This window comes from Pongo pygmaeus, chromosome 9 (genome assembly GCF_028885625.2).
Source record: "Pongo pygmaeus isolate AG05252 chromosome 9, NHGRI_mPonPyg2-v2.0_pri, whole genome shotgun sequence".
Classification (NCBI taxonomy): domain Eukaryota; kingdom Metazoa; phylum Chordata; class Mammalia; order Primates; family Hominidae; genus Pongo; species Pongo pygmaeus.
The window spans coordinates 18667912-18687322 of NC_072382.2; the positions used below are offsets into that span (position 1 = coordinate 18667912).

At 36.9% G+C, this 19411-nt stretch overlaps 1 pseudogene; it reads left to right on the forward strand.

The window, feature by feature from the left end:
- The first annotated feature begins 10207 nt into the window (after positions 1 to 10207).
- Positions 10208 to 16345, forward strand: LOC134740296 (olfactory receptor 9G19-like; annotated as a pseudogene).
- The last annotated feature ends 3066 nt before the right edge of the window (positions 16346 to 19411 follow it).

The window sequence follows — 19411 nt, forward strand, 5'->3', positions numbered from 1 at the left end:
AGCAGGACTCCACTGTAGTCAGCGCCTTAGTTTGGGATTAGGTCCTTTTTACTATACCTCAACCTTCCTTGTTCTTTGGCCCCTGAGTGACTGGGATGGAGGGAGAGAAAGATACCACAAATACTGGAGGATTTTCCCAAAGTAGCCTGCCTCAGATAGTCCTTCCCCAACTGTGTGAGTTACTGGTAGACATACAAAACAAATTCATAATAAAGTATTTTGGAGAAGACTGTGTCTTGTATGTTCCATCTTCCCTCCCCTTGGTGATTCAAAAAGAACTTTAGCATAGAAAGTGTTTCCAGAACTATAGCATTAAATAAATCTGTTTATATTGACAGAACCAATGTTATTTGAAAATGGAACCCTTTGTCTGAGTTATAGGCAGCAGTTCTGTCTCAGGATTACAGTTTGAAAAACAATGTTATGTAGGGAAAGAAAGAACATGATAGGAATGTAAATCTTTCCTGTCACTTGAGGTAAAATAAATTGAGTTTTGAGAAGTGTTAGAGAGAAGCTTTGCCACTTAAAAATAGATCTTTAAAATTTTTGTTTCTTAAATAAAAGAATGAGAAGGGCATGAGGAAGAAAGAATTTAGTCAATATTTGCTCTGAAAAACAACTCAGATAACCAATGGTAAGGATAAGCATAATACTAGCAAAACATATGGGGGTACTGGTGTATTCTCTAGGCTTAAAAGGGGTGTAGAAAAAACATGCTAGATAGGTTTGACCACATATCATAAAACTTCCATTGTCAAAAAAACTAAAAATCAATTTAAAATGTGGGAAAATATTTGTAGAAAATACATACCTAGAAGTTTTCTTACTAAGTATTTTTACAAAGGGCTCATAGATATATGAGGACAGTTCTGACTAGAATGTCAAGAGAAAATGCTTAAACCAAACATGGGAAAGTATCTCACAGCTTGGTAAGTAAAATGCACTTTGTTCTTGTAAATGGCAAAATAAATTTGTAAATATTTATCAAGAGGCTTTAAAATGCTTCTGTAGTTGGACTCAGGAATTTCATTACAAATAACTTGTCCAAAGGAAAGAACTCCAAACGGAGAGTAAGATGGGGTGGCACCTCTTATTCAGGGACGTGTTTGTTGCTGAGTCTGTGCATAACCCAAGCATCCCTTGGATATTTTAGCTTATAGCTTAAAATGACATGCTTTTTCCTTTAATGTCAAATTATAATGGACTCCAGTTCTCATCCTTCTGGGCTGCAAGAAATGCAACTGTACCAGTGTCTCTTCTCCATGGAGTTCAGGGCATTCCAGGGGAAACAATGCATGCTGGTGCTCTCCTGCCTCCTCGGTTGCCTCTGGCTGCTTCTGCTCCACTGACAGGCTCCAGGTCTAATTGCTGCAAGTCTCTTCTGCTTCCCTGCTGTGGATAGTCTTCCCTCTGCCATTTCTGGTTTGCCAAACCTGCAAACCAGCCTATCTTATCCAGAGCCACCCACAGCATAGTTGAGGTCAGTCTGCAACTTCTAATGAGTCTTAATAAAAAGACTGGGTATAATAAGAGAAAAACGTGTAATTCTGGGAACATTTTGGAGCTATGACATGGCTTCCCCTGAGCCTATAGGTAGATTGCTCCATGGGCTTCAGAAAGACAAGTCTCATCAGAACAAAGGAGTCAATTCATAGACTATTTGCCAAAGGTTTAGTGATTTAGTCTTGAACAACATTACGTGTGGGTCTCCACAGTCAAGTCTTGGTTGAGTTCAGCCAAACTGTACAGTCTTGTCTTCATTTAAAGTGCTTCCTGTAGAGTTTCAAACCATAATTTTTAAATAAGAATCTAATTCAAGGAGAACACAATGAATTGGCCACAATTTAGAGGGATATTGCTATCTAAATTCTTACTTAGAAAAGAATCATTTCTCCCAATCACTATCTTTCAAACATGTCCCACAGAAGAAAATGTACAAAGACCCAGTAGAGTCATACAAATATGCAACTGGAAGAAGAGTTCCACAAAATTTACTTAGTTTTACTCCTTCAATACACTTTAAATATTCTGTTTCAGAAATCAGCAGGCTATGATTTGTGTATCAAATCCAGCTTGACACCTGTTTTTGTACAACTTGCAAGTCAGGAATGGTTTTTACATTCTTAAATGATTGGAAACAGTCAAAAGGAGAATATTTTATGACTCATGAAAATTATTTGGAATTTAGATTTTAGTATCCATAAAAAAGTTTTACTGGAACACAACCATCTTTATATTAGAATCTCTCAACAACAGTTCTACTGACATTTTGGCCTGGATAACTCTTAATTGTGGGGATATCCTTTGCATTGTAAGACATTTAACCACATTCTGCCCTCTGCATTAGATGCCTTTAACACCCCTCATTCCAGGTGTGATAACCAAAAATGTATCCACATGTAAGGTAATAATATATAAACCACAACTACTGATTTATGAATAGTCCTTGGATGCTTTGGGACTACAAGGGCAATGTGGGGTTCCCCTATTTTTCCCATTTTTTCTTTGTCTTGACCAAAATATATGGAGTATCTTGATTGCTCTTGTGACCTTACCAGCTCCATGTTTTTCCCTGCATACTTGAACTCAAGCTTGGACATTTCCAGGCACTGATACACTTGTTTAGGTTGTTGTCTCAGATACTGAAAGAAACTAGCCCTGGTCCTGAGCCGAATTCTTTAAACTCTCCTATAAATTCCATAACACAACACATTCATTGGGCATATGCCTAGAAGAACCTCCCTTTCTCTTGCCATCTGTCATGAGGATTGCTGCAGCACTTTGTAAGTTTCTCTAATAAATGCTTTGGATGGATCACCCTGGTGTTTAGTGTTTCTATCTTTGGAATCCCAATTGGCCCCATCTCGGGAGGGTTTTGGGCACTCCCTTGTGAGACCTCCCCCGCAGTCACTTTTGGGGTTACTCTAGCCTCAGGTTTGGATGGATGAAACAAATAGAGCTGAGTAGTTGTCACACGAACAGTGTGCCAGCAAAGCCTAAAATGCTTTCTATATGGGCCTTTATAGAAAAGTTTGACAACCATGCTTTATGTATTTATTGTATTTTGTTCCTTTAAATAATGCTAGTCATAACCTACTAAGATGATTTCATTTCCCGGTAATAGAACTCAAACTGCAGCTTGAGAAACTCTATTTCTATGCAGCTTTAGAGAGACAGTATACTAAGTATCGGATAAAAGCATGTGCCTTACAGCCACACATATCAAATCTTGACTGTGCTACTTGATAGCTGTATGGAGATGGGCAGATTACTTAACCTCTCTGAGCTTCCATAGCCTCCTATGTAGAGAGAAGGTGATAATAATAGTAGTTACGCAGTTAATTTTTGTAAAATGTCTAGCACAGTGCTTTGGTACATAATGAGCACTAGTGGTTTGCTATTATTATTGGTGCTTAACATATTTCATGTCATGGTAAAATAATGAAGAGCATTTTTAATATAAGAACAGAACACTGGAGGAATTAGGAGAGAACTAGGGTGTCTAAATGGAGCTAGTTCAAGCATTTCATTAATTGTAAAATGTAATGTAACAATAAATATAAAATATAAAATGATTAGGAAGACTATTTTATTTATTTTTTATTTATTTTATGTTATTTTATTGTTTTTGAGACAGAGTTTCACTCTTGTGGCCCAGGCTGGAGTGCAGTGGCATGATCTTGGCTCACCACAACTTCCACCTCCCGGGTTCAAGTGATTCTCCTGCTTCAGCCTCCCGAATAGCTGGGATTACAGGCTCCCGCCACCAAGCTTGGCTAATTTTTTTATTTTTAGTATAAACAGGGTTTTGGCATGTTGGCCAGGCTGGTCTCGAGCTCCTAACCCCAGGAGATCTGCCCACCTTGGCCTCCCAAAGCGCTGGGATTACAGGCATGAGCTACCGCACCCGGCCAGATGATTTTAATTCATACACAAATTAGAAACAATTTTTCTCCAATTTTTGAAGGAGAAATTTTAGTTTTCTTCCATAAGTACAACAGTTTTTACCTTAGGTTTTATGATTGAAATGAGTATGAACAGTTCTGGATGAATAATTTTTAATCATAATTTGAAAATTAAGTTTTATGGAATTCAAATTTTTAAGGAAGCTGAAACTCAACTTAAAGAAATGATGTTTAAAGCTGTTCTTCACTTATCTTGACTGTGTTATTTCACAGTGTATAGGCACATAAAAATATCAAGTTGTACACAATAAATATGTATGATATTTAGTTTATATGTATTTAATGTGTCTAAAATAAAAACAATCTTTATTTTCTCTTTTTGATAAATGAAAGTTGAGATTTCTTGTTATAATGAAAATGGATTTAAAATGCAATCTAATGTTTACATATTATGTATTTAAAAATCAAATGAGTGTATAATTTGCTGAATGTTCACTAGTTGTTAGTCATGCTGCAGCCTAGACATCAGTAAAGTGACACATCAGAAGAGAGGTACAAACATATCTAATAACCATGAAGATGAATTTGGGAGTCCAGGTGGAGCTGCATTTGCCAGGAGACACTACCAGCTCCACCTATCAACCAATTTTTGCCTGGCTGTATCTCCACCGACACTTGGAACATGTACATGTCCTGCAGCATCATGGTCCCTTATCCACAATAGGGCCATTGGGGTAATTGCTTTTCTACAACATGCAGTTTATAGCAAAGCAGAGAGCAGAGCCATGGATGCTGGATTAGCCTCTATGGGGACCATCCACTCAGCATCAGACCTTCTCTGTTGTCTTTCTGGAGTGCCTGAGGAGGCTGCCATGGCCAGAGCTTTCCACACCAGGTGGCCAGCTGCTCCATTTTAGTCCCGATATTTCTTGGGGCACCTATAATTTGCATGCTGATGGAAAGCTCTTTTTGTTCATCACAATTCCTCTAGCAGAATGCCTGTTATGGAGTAGGCACTTAGTAAGATTTGTTGAGTGAATGTTTATAAACTGGCTGGTATCTTACATGACTATATTCGTCCTTATCTCAAAAGAAAATCTTTTGCTTTCTCTTTGTGTAGCTAAAAAGCTGACTGACAGTCATAGCAGCATTGTTTGTCATAGCTAAAAGGTAGAAACAATGGAAATATCCATTCAGGGATGAGTAGATAAAAAATGTAATACTATATATGTGCAAAGGAATAGTGTTCAGTCTTAAGAAGAAATTTGGACACACGTTCCACAACACGGATAAACTTTAAAAACACTGTACCAAGTGAAATAAACCAGACACAAAAGAAGAAATATTGTATAATTCCATTTGTATGAGGTACCTAGAGTAGTCATATTCATACAGTCAGAAAATAGAATAGTGGTTACCAGGGTCTGAAAGTAGGGGACAATGTGGAGTAATTGTTTAAAGAGCAGAGAAAGTTTCAATTTGGGAAGATGAAAAATTCCTGGAGATTAGATGGTGGTGATGGCTACACACAATGTTAATGTATTTAATGCCACTGAATTAAAAATGAATTGACACTTAAAATAGTTAACTTTGAATTAACACTGAATTAAGTCTTATAATGGTTAAAATGGTAAATTTTATGTTATGAATATTTTATTACACACACTCAAACTGGGTGAGAGTGACAGTGGGCTGAACTATAATATCAATGGACATATATTGAACTCTTTCTACGTCCCAGGCACATTAAATGCATAATTTCACTGGTTTCCCATTGTACATACTATTATTTAACCTTCTTTGACATTTGAGGGAAGTGAAACTCAAGAATTTTAAATAACTCACAGGAGATCGAGAGCTGGTGTTCCAACCTAGAGACGGAAAGACCCATGCTCTTCAACATAATCAGGGTGTGAATTACAGCCTTTCCTACAGCTTCCAATGTTTATAAATTAATTTAATTCCTTAGGCTTGCTGGGTTTTGCTGAATTGGAATACACTTTCATTTTTTCCAGGGCAAGGGAACAAGCCCCAAGAAGACAAGATAGCAACTAATGAACCAATAATGTTAGAAACTGGCCCTCCCGACTACATCAATTTACAAAGGCGTTTCTTATTGTTAGTCCCTATTTGCTGCCCAATCTGCATGATCCCAGGAGTAACTTTCAGAGCTGGATAGCAATCATCACCCAGGAAGTTTTCTTATTTAACATTTTTTTGATTAATTAGTTCCTCTGAAACTTATTTAGTATTAAGGCAAATAGTTTTTTTCAAGTTTGGTAATTGCCCATTTCTGAGCACCCAATCAATCTTAATGATGCCCAAGGCATTTTATTAGAGAGGGAACATGGAGCAATTGATGGCCTTAGAGCCTCAGTATCACCTTGGAAGGAATTGTCAGTATTTTTCTGTAATAGTTTCCCTGGAGTGTTAACTACTCTTCACTCAGACCCTAAATTCTTGTGTGGTTCTTTTGGGTTGCCTTAATGTTAGAATTAAAAACCACCTTAGAGATAATTTGGGCTGAGCTATTTCTTTGTTAAGTGAGGGAATTAGTAAGGGGAATGGAAAATCAATCTGTTCAAGGTGACAGAATTGGAAACACAGCCTGATCTAAAATTGAGTCCTCTTGATATTTTGGGCAATGACTATTTCTAGGGTATCATGGTACCTCATAAAGATAGAAGGAAAGAAGGGAGGAAGGAATAAAGAAATAAAGAAAAGACAGAAGGCAGGCAGGAAGGAAGACAGGAAAGCAGGCAGTCAGGTAGGCAAGCTCAAATAGTGGTCTTGCTGGAAGGGGAATATTAAACATTTTATGATGAACTCATGACTCTTCCCAAAACCATTTAAAAAGAAGACAAATAAGACAATTGTGTTCTTGTGGAATTTTAGAATACTGTGATATGGCAATTGGCAATTTTTTTTTCAAAGAGAGTCAGTGCTTTCTGGTACTTTCTGATGATGCCAACAAAAAAGGAAGATAGCATCGACCACTCAGAAATAATAGTGTATGTTCTCAATGTTTTCCACTTTGTTCTCTTTGTTAGCAAACTTTTTAGAAAATTTTTCCTAGATCTTTCATCTGCAAGTATTTGATATAAACTGAATGAATAATAGCTGTGAAGTATATTTCATGTGATTGTATTCTATTTCTTACATTTGTAAACTTTGCGAACCTTATAAATATGTATATTATGCAAGCGCATATGCATGCATAGACCCACACATACATGTAGATCAAAGCAAATATATCATAGAGAAAGTATACTACCATCAGAGGAGGCTTGAACATGATGAAATAATTAGTTTAATTAGATATTATAGCGCTAATGTTTAAGATAATCTGAGGCATGTGGAATTTTATTTTCTCCCTTTTACAAATCAAAAGAAATATAAGCAATTTTCTATACTTTACATATGTATAAGTTTGGAAATACTTATACTATCTATTGTTTGGTGTTATACTTTTATATTGAAAACTAATGTATGTTCATGGTAAATGTTCCAATAAGGTATGCAGATTACAAGAATACACAAGAAGAACTGAGCAATTGTCCCAGCCCAGACCTCCAGCTTCCCTCTCTAACTGTGCTCCTCTTTAATAGTTCCTTGTGTTTTCATCCAGAGGATTTTCATCTGTTTTCAAGCATATACATGAATAAATTTTTAACATGCACACCAAGGCAGATGGGCAGACATTGCACACGTGGTTCTGAGCTTTCTTTTTTCTCAATTTAATAAATACCTTGAGATGACCATGTATCTGTATATTAATCAGTTAATTACCTAACTGAACAAATATTTATTAAGTGCTACTTTAGCAGTGCTATAAAGGAGGTTATGCAGGGACATATACATTGGTGAACAAAAACAGATATGGACTCAGCCTTCCTGAGATTAATGGCTTAGGGAGGATATACAAAAACTTGCATTCACAAAGTACATTTAAATTTTTACAACATAACAAGCACTACAAAGTAGATATTCTTGGACGTGGATACTGTGAAGAGTAGAATTCTGTAAAAGTATTTAGAGCAACAGAGCCTGGCTACTGGAAGGTGCCACCTCTTGTCCAGCACATGAATGGATGTACTAAACATGGAACATTGCTTTGACTCACTACAAGATGGCACATATTCTGTAAGAAAATGACTTGCCCTGCTAAACCGAAGTTGGAATGGGTTTTTTGCTGTCCATATATGGATTCATAATTATATGAAAATGCAAATATTTATATATTATTCATAATAAAAATACTAATTTTCTTAAATATATTTATAAATACTACCCAAACCAATTTTTTGTTCTTTATTAGTTATATTACGTGGTATACAACTGCACGCATGTTACTAAAAAAAGTCAAACACAGAAATATATAGAGGAAAATGATGAAAAGCCCCTACAACCTTCTACTTCATATCCAGCCCCCTTGAAATTCAACTTTCTTCCCATGGTATATCCACCAACCCCAACGTTTTGTTAAATAGATATTATTATTTTAAAGGAGTTTTATAGTCACAGAAAAGTTGAATGGAAAGTACAGAAGATAATCCTTTTTAACAGATTTTTTTTTTTACATTTGTTTGCAGCACTTATTTTAAAATCTTGCTTGAATTAACATTTTTCCATAACTAAATTATCTTCCTTAAAGGACTACCTTTCTGTTTGGTTTTGATTGTTGGCAATTACAATGTTTGTTTGTTTACTTGTTGGGTTTTTAGTATTTGTTTGATATTTAAATGAATAATCAAAACTATTTTACTAGGGGTAGGCTAGATCATCATACAGGTAAGTTCTTAAGACTCCTTTTTCCACTAAGCAGTGACTGAGATGCAGGTTTCTTCCCTCTTTTGAGGCCACCATCCATAATACATGATGATCACAGTTTGGCAGAAGGAGAAGAGAGTAAATGGATGATGGTGTATGGAGTTTAATGGCCAGAAACAGAAATTGTGGACTTCGCTCTTATCCACATCTCATTAGCCAGAATGTAATCACATGATCCTGGCATAACTACAAAGCATTCAGGGAAATGCAGTTTTTTATGTGTTCAGAAAGAGCAGATGGGCTTGGTGAGTATCTCACCTGTGTCATTCAGTACAAGATAAACACCTTAAGAACAGGGACATTAAAAAAATTAAATAAAATAAATGAAAAGATGAACCATTGTCCTACACATGTTTGCTTCCATTGATGCTATCATTCACACTTAAGAGTCTCAATCACTCTGCTCTTACTTGAAATTCTTTCATATGAATAACAGTAATCCTTCATTTAGGACTTGCCCTTTTCTTCCCCTCTTAACATCTAAAGCTAAATGTCACAGTATATTCTTCCTTCATTCCACCTCCTAGGAATGTTTTCATACTATTTCATCTAGGTTTTCTCTTCTGCCAAGTTGAAATTATATAATGTTAAATGGTGTTCATGTTTCACTGACAACTATTTTCAGCAGTCTAGTATAGAAGGTAAGAAATATATATTCTAAAGGAAATTTCATCTAGGCTACACTTTGCTATACAAATTCTTTTGGTAAAATCCATTGCAGAAATTGTCAACATCACTGTGGAAGGCTTTTATTTCGGGTGATGCAAATCTGAAATCGGTAGCACATGGCTCTGAACAATGGACCCTAATGAGAATCTAACAGGCTCCCTCGAGCAGATAGGCACGCAATCAAAACTTCCCCGTCACATTCTCAGGGGGAATTTTGGAGTCCTTGAAGCCTATCTGTGCTCTCCCCAGTGATCAATGAACCCAAATTAAGAACTTTTGCTTTAGCAGTGTTAGAGAAAATATTCAGGCTAATAAACGAGATACAGGATTAAGTGCTAGAGTATCTCAGATTACAAAATGCATTGTGAGAAGTTCTGATTATACTGGTTCTGCCATTAACTCTCTCATGGTTTGGGGCAAGCCATTTCAGTCTCATGATCACAATATATAATTGCTTTACGGTAGTCATGATGACCTGAACTATAAGCAGCACAAGGACAAGGACTATTTCTACTTTGTTCTCTGCTATATCTCTAGTGATCAGCACATAATTGATAAATTGTCCATAGTCAAGATTTAATGTTTATTAACCTAAGTGAGACCTGAATTATTTCTCTTTGATTTTATTTCTGAGCTCATCCAAAATCAGCATCATGAAAAAATACAGTAAATTAGGCTAAGATAATTTTTCTTGTTCAGTCACTCATCAATGAAAACTGAGAAAGTCCTCCTGCAACTGCCTTCAGCTTGCAGCTGAGAGAGTAGCTGCTGGCAAAAGACTTAAGGCACAGGTATCTAGAAAGATGGTCTTTGGATACACATATGTGGTTCCTGGTAAATGGTTCCTGGGGTAAGTGGACAAAAAGATACAGATTCTCAGAAAGGATTGAAGGGGTTTTATCAGTTGTCGTATTTCCTCTCCAGCTTTCTGCCCAGCCAGAGCTGGTAACTTTGAGGTGGTTTAATAAGGCTGATTTAACAAACATTGGAAAAAAACTACAAACTGGGACCAACTGCTACTACTTGAGCAAAATTGCTAGTCTGTGTGAAGAAGCACTTCTAGGACGTCACTGATAGAAACAGGAAGAAACAAATAGAAAAGAACAAGTCCTTTATCTCCTTTCCCACCCATAAAGTACATACGTAGATAAGTATGCATACATATATATGTATATACATATGTACTTTAATTTTTAATTCTTTTTGCTTTTTCTGATTTTTTAATACTTTCAACTGGCATGTATTGAAAAACCTTTATATATGTATAAAACCTAGTTTAATCTTCACAACAACTTTATGATGAAGACAAGTTATTTCCATTTCATATATTAAAAAACTGAGCTTTACTGAGTTTAAATACACTTCCCTGGGTATCACGATTAGTGAATTGTAGACATGGGATTAATACTTACACCTTCTCCATCTTTAGTTTGCCAGTTAGCCATTACTAAGCTCACCTAAGATATTACTTTGCCTCATAATTGTATTTCTTCCACCATTTAGCTCAGTGCCAGGCACGTAGGAATTGCTCCATAAATGTGAATCAATATCCTCTTTTTTTTTTTTGCTTCAGCAAATCCCAAAAGGATGCTCAGGATTATATGACCTCCCAGTATTGTAATCACTGGTGAGAAAATTTCTGTAGAGTGAATAAATGACACTTTGTATTCTATGGTAATATGGGAAATTCTGAACTTCGGTTAAAATTCAAATGACATTCTCATAAAAATAAGTGTTGTAGTTAATTAACCAAAAGAGGAAGGTCAGTAAATCACAATATAGACAAAAGACAAAATGATTCTTAATATAACTAAACCATGACTTAAATCTACTTTGTGAAATAGAATAAGATTTTCTTTCTTATAATTATATTTGATGAAGAAAGCTGAAGTGTCCTCAAATGTCTTTTATTCAGACTTTATTTTCTCTTTCAGTGAAGCAGGTAGTTAGATGCATATTTGACAGTTTTTTTTAATAAGAGGTCAATATTGTCATGACTTTAAAGTATTTCCCTTTCTTTCTTTCTTTCTTCTTTCTTTCTTTCTTTTTTTTGAGACAGAATTTTGCTCTTGTCACCCAGGCTGGAGTGCAGTGGCACCATCTCGGCTCACTGCAACTTCCGCCTCCTGGGTTCAAGCGATTCTCCTGCCTCAGCCTCCCAAGTAGCTGGGAATGCAGATGCCTGCCACCACATCTGGCTACTTTTTGTGTTTTTAGTAGAGATGAGGTTTCACCATGTTGGCGTGGCTGGTCCTGAACTGCAGACCTCAGATGATCCACCAGCCTCGGCTTCCCAAAGTGCTGGGATTACAGGCGTGAGCCATCGTGCCTGGCCAAGTGTTTCTTTTTCTATACCAGATAGTGCATGGGATAGAAGCTCCTTAAGAGGGGTGAGAAAACTATACATAATATATATTATTTGATGAAGACAGTTGAAGTGTCCTCAAATGTCTTTTGTTCAGACTTTATTTTCTCTTTCAGTGAAGCAGGTAGTTAGTTAAATGGTTATTTGACAGTTTTTTTTTTTTTTTACAAGAGGTCTATATTGTCATGACTTTCAAGTATTTCTTTTTCTTTATGTTTATATATATATATATGTTTTTGGGGAAACATACTATACATTTACATTTATAATTAATATATAGCTAAAGCAGTATCTGAAAAAGTACCAAACTGAATTGCACAGACAGCAGGTGCATTAAGCCTGGAGAGGACTGAGCAATCACTAAGAGTTCAGCTCCTTTTGGTGTGACCACTCCCAGAGTTATTTATTTAAAAAATCATCCTGATGAAGGAAGCTGTCAGATAGTTGAAGATGAGAGAGATGATTTGTGGGAAGAAGTTTTCTAAGCATGCCTTGATTTCAGCAATGCATGCAGCCGGCTTTAAGTCTATGAACGAATGACAAGTACATTTAGCTTAAGAAAACTCTTTCTTGTGTATGTGTGTATGTATTTATTCAATGTGTTATGCATTGTATTTAATCATTCTCTTCACAAGGAATCTTTGGAGGAATGATTTCAAAGTTAATATCGAAAATGGCAGAATGGGCCAGGTGTGGTGGCTCACGCCTGTAATCCTGGCACTTTGGGAGGGTAAGGCAGGTAGATCACTTGATGCCAGGAGTTTAGGGCCAGCCTGGCCAACATAGCAAAAACCAGTCTCTACTAAAAAGACAAACCAGTCTCTACCAAAAAGACAAAAACTAGCCAGGTCTTGTGGCACATGCCTGTAGTCCCAGCTACATGAGGGGTTAAGGCATGAGAATCACTTGAACCTGGGAAATGGAGGTTTCAGGGAGCCAAGATCCTGTCAGTGCACTCCAGCCTGGGCAACTGAGTGAGACTGTCTCAAAAAAAAAAAAAAAAAATAGAATTAAAAATGGCAGCATGTTTGCTGAAATTTTGATTCATTTGCTTGTCTTTGCATACTACTAATTGTTTATATGAACTATGAGAAATTTTGAGTCGAATTTGTGCTCTACACAGAGCAGTGAATAGGACATGTTGGTGTGCAATAAGTTTTATCCCTGCCTGAATTTTACGTTTAGTTCTATTTTTTTTTCTGTTTGCATCTTCTCAATTTATTTACCTGTGTAAATATGGAAGATGGCTTAATGTGTCTTATGCGTCACACTAAGCCACCTTCAACCATTTTTATTTGTAAAATCATTGAATTATATATGAATATGTGCATACATTTATACTTATGCTTATTTTATACATTAATAACTGCAGATGAAAATGAGAGGCTAGAGAAGAAATGCCTCTTACAACTTTCATTCTCAATGGAATTTTGAAAACAGGTCCAGAAATGAATTACCCAGCTTTTCTAAAAGCCACAGAAAGTGTAGTTTCTGCAGGAGAACACACGAAAATCTAGGCAATCATAGCATGGGAGCAACTGGAGATCCTTGGGAGGTAAAGCAAATGTATCTGAGGGAAGGATCACTGAGATGAACAAATCACATAGTTTAGGGAATGCAATACATAGGTTTAACTTCTAATTTTCAAAGTGCTTTCTCACATCTGTAATGTCATAAAGTCCTGTTGAACTAAGAAAGGCAGGTAAGAAAAAAAGAGTTCTGGAAGTGTCCAGTTTCTTCAATATTGACAGCAGCTCACTAAATTCAGAATCCAGGTCTCCTGATTCTTGGTACTAAGCTGTTTCTAGGAACACGCTTTGTTAAAAACAACCTTAGAACTTGACCTCCTTGATACACAAAGACAACCCAAATATTATTTAATGCAATCCTCTTTGTTCATATGAATAATTTGTAATTTGACAATAAATATAGCATTGATATTTGTTTAAATAAAAAATAGATTCTTAAAAGCCTAGTGAAAATAAATTGTCTTTCATCATATAAGTACAGTTCCAAGAAAACGCTTTTTATTTTTTATTTTTCTAGCTCAATGTTAAGTCCATGTTTTAGCAAAATAGCCAAGACTAGGTTGTTGTGTTTTCTTTTCCTAGAAATGGAGACTTGTAAAGCCTTGGCTCTTCTAGTAGAAATTTAACATGTCTTGCCAGCCCAGAACACTGGCAATCATAATGTCACCCTTCTTTGATTGTGGTAGGTGGTAGTGGGGGCCCTCTAAGTGACGTTGAGTCTCTCATGACTGGCAACAGTCCTCTCCAACTCCCACCTCTGAGGGAAAGAAGACTCGGGTTGTTTCCATAACTTTCTATTTAGTTTCCTATTACTGCTGTAACAAATAACCACAAACTTCCTGGCTTCAAACAACAAAAATCTGTTTTCTACAGTTCTGTAGTTCAGAAGTTTGAAGTCAGTACCACTGGGCCAAAATCAAGATGTCGGCAGGGCCATGCTCCATCCAGATGTTCTAATGGAAAATCCACTCCTTTTCTATTTCAGCTCCTTGTGACTGCTGGCATTACTTGGCTTGTGGTTGCATTACTCCAACCTCTTCTCGCATGATCACACTCACTACCTCCTTTTCTGTCTGAGTCAAGTCTCCCTCTTGTAAGGATATTTGTAATTACATTTTGTGCCCACCCTGATAATATCCCCATCTCAATTCTCTTAATAACATATGGAAAGACCCTTTCTCCATATAAAGTAATATTCCCACGTTCCTGCAATTAGAAAATGAATATCTTTGTGGGTCATTATTCCTTCTATCATACTTTCACAAACAATTCATTTTAGGTAGTTTCATTCTTTTTTAAAAAAACTTATTAATTCTGTAGGAAATTCAACTCAAATTATGAACACAATTTTCCAATGATTAATACTTTTATTTCATTTCCAGCCACATTTTAGGGTCATGAAGGTAGCTGTGGTTTGAAAATACCATTTTGTAAGCACCTCTGTTCTTTTTATTCAAATTACATATGTTCTACTTTACGCAAACTTGAATTCTTAGTTTTATGAACAAAAATTTGAATGAAATACAATTATTTCCTCCAAGGAAATTATCGAATAATGTACTTCCAATGACATTATAAAATGTGGTTAGAATAATAAGATTATTTTTTCATGCAAATCTCTGACAAAGGACAAAATAATTTAAACACCTGGAAAGAAGTCAGAGCATTCTTTCAAGCTCCCCCATCAAGAAGAGAAGATACACAATTCACCTTCTCCCAAAGAGGAGGAAAAATTAGGTATAAAACAGGTGATATGCAGTATGTTCTGTGCCTAACAACTAATCTCTCATGGCAGCTTAGAACTGCTTTCACAGCCATACTAAAGGAATGATACCAACTTCAGCACAAACATGTCTCACAATGAACTGATATGAAATGATGCCAATATCAGCATAAACATGTCTCACAATAAACCGATATGGAATACCAACTTCAGCATAAACGTGTCTCACAATAAACTCATACGAATCAATTGAATTTTTCAGTTTTCCAGAAAGGAAATGATAGGGGAAGCGTACAGTGAGGGCTATCTTAAGTCATGGCATATGTGTTAATATTTTCACAGAAAGGAATGACAGAAACCCAAAATCAATAGATAAGAGAAATTTCACCAAAGTAAAAGTGTTTATCCTTTTAGAGTTCACAGAAGATTTGGGGTTACAGCAAGTGCTCTTTTTCATCTTTCTCATCATTTATGTCATCAGCCTCTTAGGCAACATCATTCTGATTTCTGTCATCTGTGCTGATTCTTGGCCCCACACACCCACGTATTTCTTCACTGGAAACCGGTTCCTTCTGGATCTCTGGTATTCCTCTGTCCACATCCCCGATATCCTGCTGACCTGCATTTCTGATGACAAAAACATCTCCTTTCCTGGCACCTGGCTCAGTTCTTCTCTGCTGGGCTGGCCTATAATGAGTGCTATATGCTGGCTGCCATGGCTTATGACAATTACGTGGCAATCTCCAAGCCCCTGCTTTATTCCCAGGCCACTTTCCCAGAGTTATGTGCCAGTCTTGTTGCGGCTTCACACCTTGGCGGCTTTGGAAACTCAACCATCAACAACCATCATCACCGGTGAGACACTTACCTTGAGCTTCTGTGGCAGCAATATCATTGATGATTTCTTCTGTGAACTGCCCCCACTTGTAAAGTTGGTGTGTGATGTGAAGGAGAGCTACCAGGCTGTGCTGCATTTCATACTTGCCTCCAATGTCGTCACTCCCACTGCACTTATTCTTGCGCCCATCTCTTCATCATTGCAGCCATCTCGAAGATCCGTTCCACTAAGGGCCGCCTCCAGGTCTTCTCCACTTGTGGGTCTCCCCTGACGGCTCTCACCTTGTACTATGGTACAATCTTCTTTATTTACTCCCAACCAAGAACTAGCTATGCCCTAAAAAGGGATAAAGTGGGGTCAGTGTTCTATACTGTGGTGATTCCAGTGCTAAACCCCTTGATCTATAGCTTAAGAAAGAAGGATGTCAAAGATGCCTTGAAGAAAATGTTAGATAGACTTAAGTTTCTTAAACAAAAATATTGGTAAACAACTTTTAACAGATTATCTCCACGTCATTGTTTTCAGCTTATATTCTCAGAAATAAATAAAAGATAAAATCATTTTATAACTTGGAAACAGAAGTCTGCATTTTCATTTTTAAGTTGGCGCTAAGGTATCTGAATGTATTTTTTAAATAAATGAGGCTGGGGCATTTGCAAAAGCTGCTGTGCAAGATAGCTTGGAATGGAGTCTATAAAATTGTTAGGAGTCTGAGAATATTGAAACAAAGCAGATTAAATTTTTTTTCATTTGACATTTCATAAGTTGCCTATATCTGTAGTGTTTTAAACAATAAATGAGAATAATATAACTTGTTATGTAATCATTGTTAGGATTAAATAGATTAAATGATTTACTTGAAATAATGAGGGTCATTGGTTTGAAAAAAGAATGTAAACCCAGAACTTACAAAAAATAACAACGAAAACAAAAAACGTATTTACCTCACTTGTTAGATGAGAGAGTGAGTTAGGAAGTCACACAAAAAGTATCTACTGCCCTATAGTAGATATGGGCTGGCCTATAGTGAGTGCTACCTGCTGGCTGCCATGGGTTATGACTGCTACGAGGCAATCTCCAAGCCCCTGCTTTATTTCCAGGCCATGTCTCCAGAGTTATGTGCCAGTCTTGTTGCAGCTGCTTGTTGCAACATCTACTGTATGAATTAGCTGTTTGTCCTGATGTGCTCCCCTCACTGCCCTACCCCGACAGGCCCCAGTATGTGTTGTTCCCCTCCCTGTGTCCATGGATTCTCATTGTTCAGCTCCCACTTATAAGTGAGAACATGTGGTGTTTGGTTTTCTGTTCCTGCATGATAACGGCTTCCAGCTTCATCCATGTCCCTGCAAAGGACATGATCTCATTCCTTTTTATGGCTGCATAGTATTCCCTGGTGTATATGTATACCTAGGTGATGGGTTGATAGGTGCAGCAAACAACCATGGCACATGTTTACCTATATAACAAACCTGCACATCCTGCACATGTAGCCCAGAACTTAAAATTAAAAAACAAAAATGAAAAGAAAAAAAAAAAAAAAGAAGAGTATCTACTGTAAAATTCTCCTAGAAACAAGTTTGTTTTTTTCCTTTCTGGTTCTCATTTTTTAGCTTGCGTGATGCAAAGATGACAGATTTCCTTAGCAATAGACAAAATAGAGAATGAATATCAATACTTAGAACCACCGTGCACTTTCAATAAAAGAGTATTTTCCTCAACAATGAAAGAATTAAGGACAGAAGTGCAGCAGTTACATGAGACAGGCAGAAAGGGAGATGTAGGTAGGACATAGAAACAGATCGAGAAGTAGGGCCAGAGAGAGATTTCAGAAAACTTTATATCTGAGGGAAGATTTAGAATGAAAATCTTTACCAGGAAAACAATAACTGATAACAATCAAGTATATATGAATTTTTGTATGTTGTTTTTTAATGTTATGTTATAAATTAATTAAAAATTAGAGACTATTTCACTGTGACATATCAAATTTCCTAGTTATGGTAGTCTTTTTACAAATAAAACATGAGGTTTTTCCAATATAAAAAGGCCCTAGTGTTGGTAATTGAGTGTATCAGCTTGCAAGTGTTGCTATAACAAAATAGTGCAGCCTGGGTGGCTTACAAAACAGAAATTTACTCTCCCACAGTTCTGAGGGCTAAAAGGCCAAGTTGAAGGTGCTGGCAGGATTGGGTTCTTCTGAGATCTCTCTCCTTGGCTCTCAGGTGACACTCTTGCTGTGTTCACACATGGTTTTCTTTGTGTTCACTTACATCCCTGGTATCTGTGTATGTTCAACTTTCCTTTTTATAAAGACACCAGTCAGATTGGATTGAGCCTACTTTAACTGCCGCATTTTAACTTCATCACTTCTTTAAAGACCCCACCTTCAAATATAGTCATATTCTAAGGTACTGTAAGTTAGGGCTTCAACAAGTGAATTTCCAAAAGACACAATTCAGACCATTGTGCATGTGTGGGATAGGTAGTAGATTGCCAGTGGACGGAGACAAGGGTGACTAGCCTGGACAGAGAAAAGAGCATGTGACATGGAAAAAAAATACAGACCACATGATACTTTTTAGAAAAGTCTAATTAGTACAATTTGGAAAAATTCAATTATAAGACACACCCAATATAACAGGATTATATTATGAGTTAGATCCATTAAGAGAGTCAACTTTTAATGAAATATTCCTCATTTCATCATTTTCTAATTTATTTAACATCCCCAAACTCCAGATGAACTCTAATTGCATCTTTGGAGACAGAGGTACGTATTTCTGTGCTGGTGTGAGGGAGGTGTCTCAAAGGGCTGTTGAGGAAATACATATATTGAGTGCAACAAAGGCACATTAAACACCAGAAGAGAAGGAAAAGTGTCACTTCCAAGAGCTGGCCTTCCAAACCAAGGGTAAGCACCTGGGATCAGGGGCAACTAGGAAGTCTGGCCTTTCTCTGACCTCAGCTGCAAATCAGAAGGGGGATACAGAATCTGGCATGGCTGTCAAAGGATTTACTGCTGCACCACACATGCACACAGGTGCACGTGCAGACTCCCTAGTAAATCAAATTCCATTCAGTGATACATCCTGCTCTCACATAGAATTTGAAACTCAGTCTTGTATCTATGCTGGGCCATCATATATTCACTTACACAGTGAAAAAATCAAGAGGACAAAAAAAGTGACTTTCTTTTTTGACCCCGGTGATTGTGCCACTCTAAACTACTAGTGTATGGCATTTTCACTTCTTGGTACTAATTTTGATATGCCAGGAAGGCACATTCCTGCCAAAGAGTTTTTCTTGCTCCAGTGAAGGGATCAGAGACCTGGGCTGCTGCAGGAGAAGATGCATCTTGATAGGCCATTTCTATAGGAGATTCTTTAGCATGATTGGCTCAGACATTTTCTGTGCCTTTTATTTCACGTTCACAGACATTTGGTAACTTGTTTCAAATTAGGTCTTGGAAGTGAGACTTCTCTTTTATTTACTCTTGTTTCTTATTTTGATACAGTACACTGTGCTGGGAAAGTCCACTTGAGGATAGGTCTT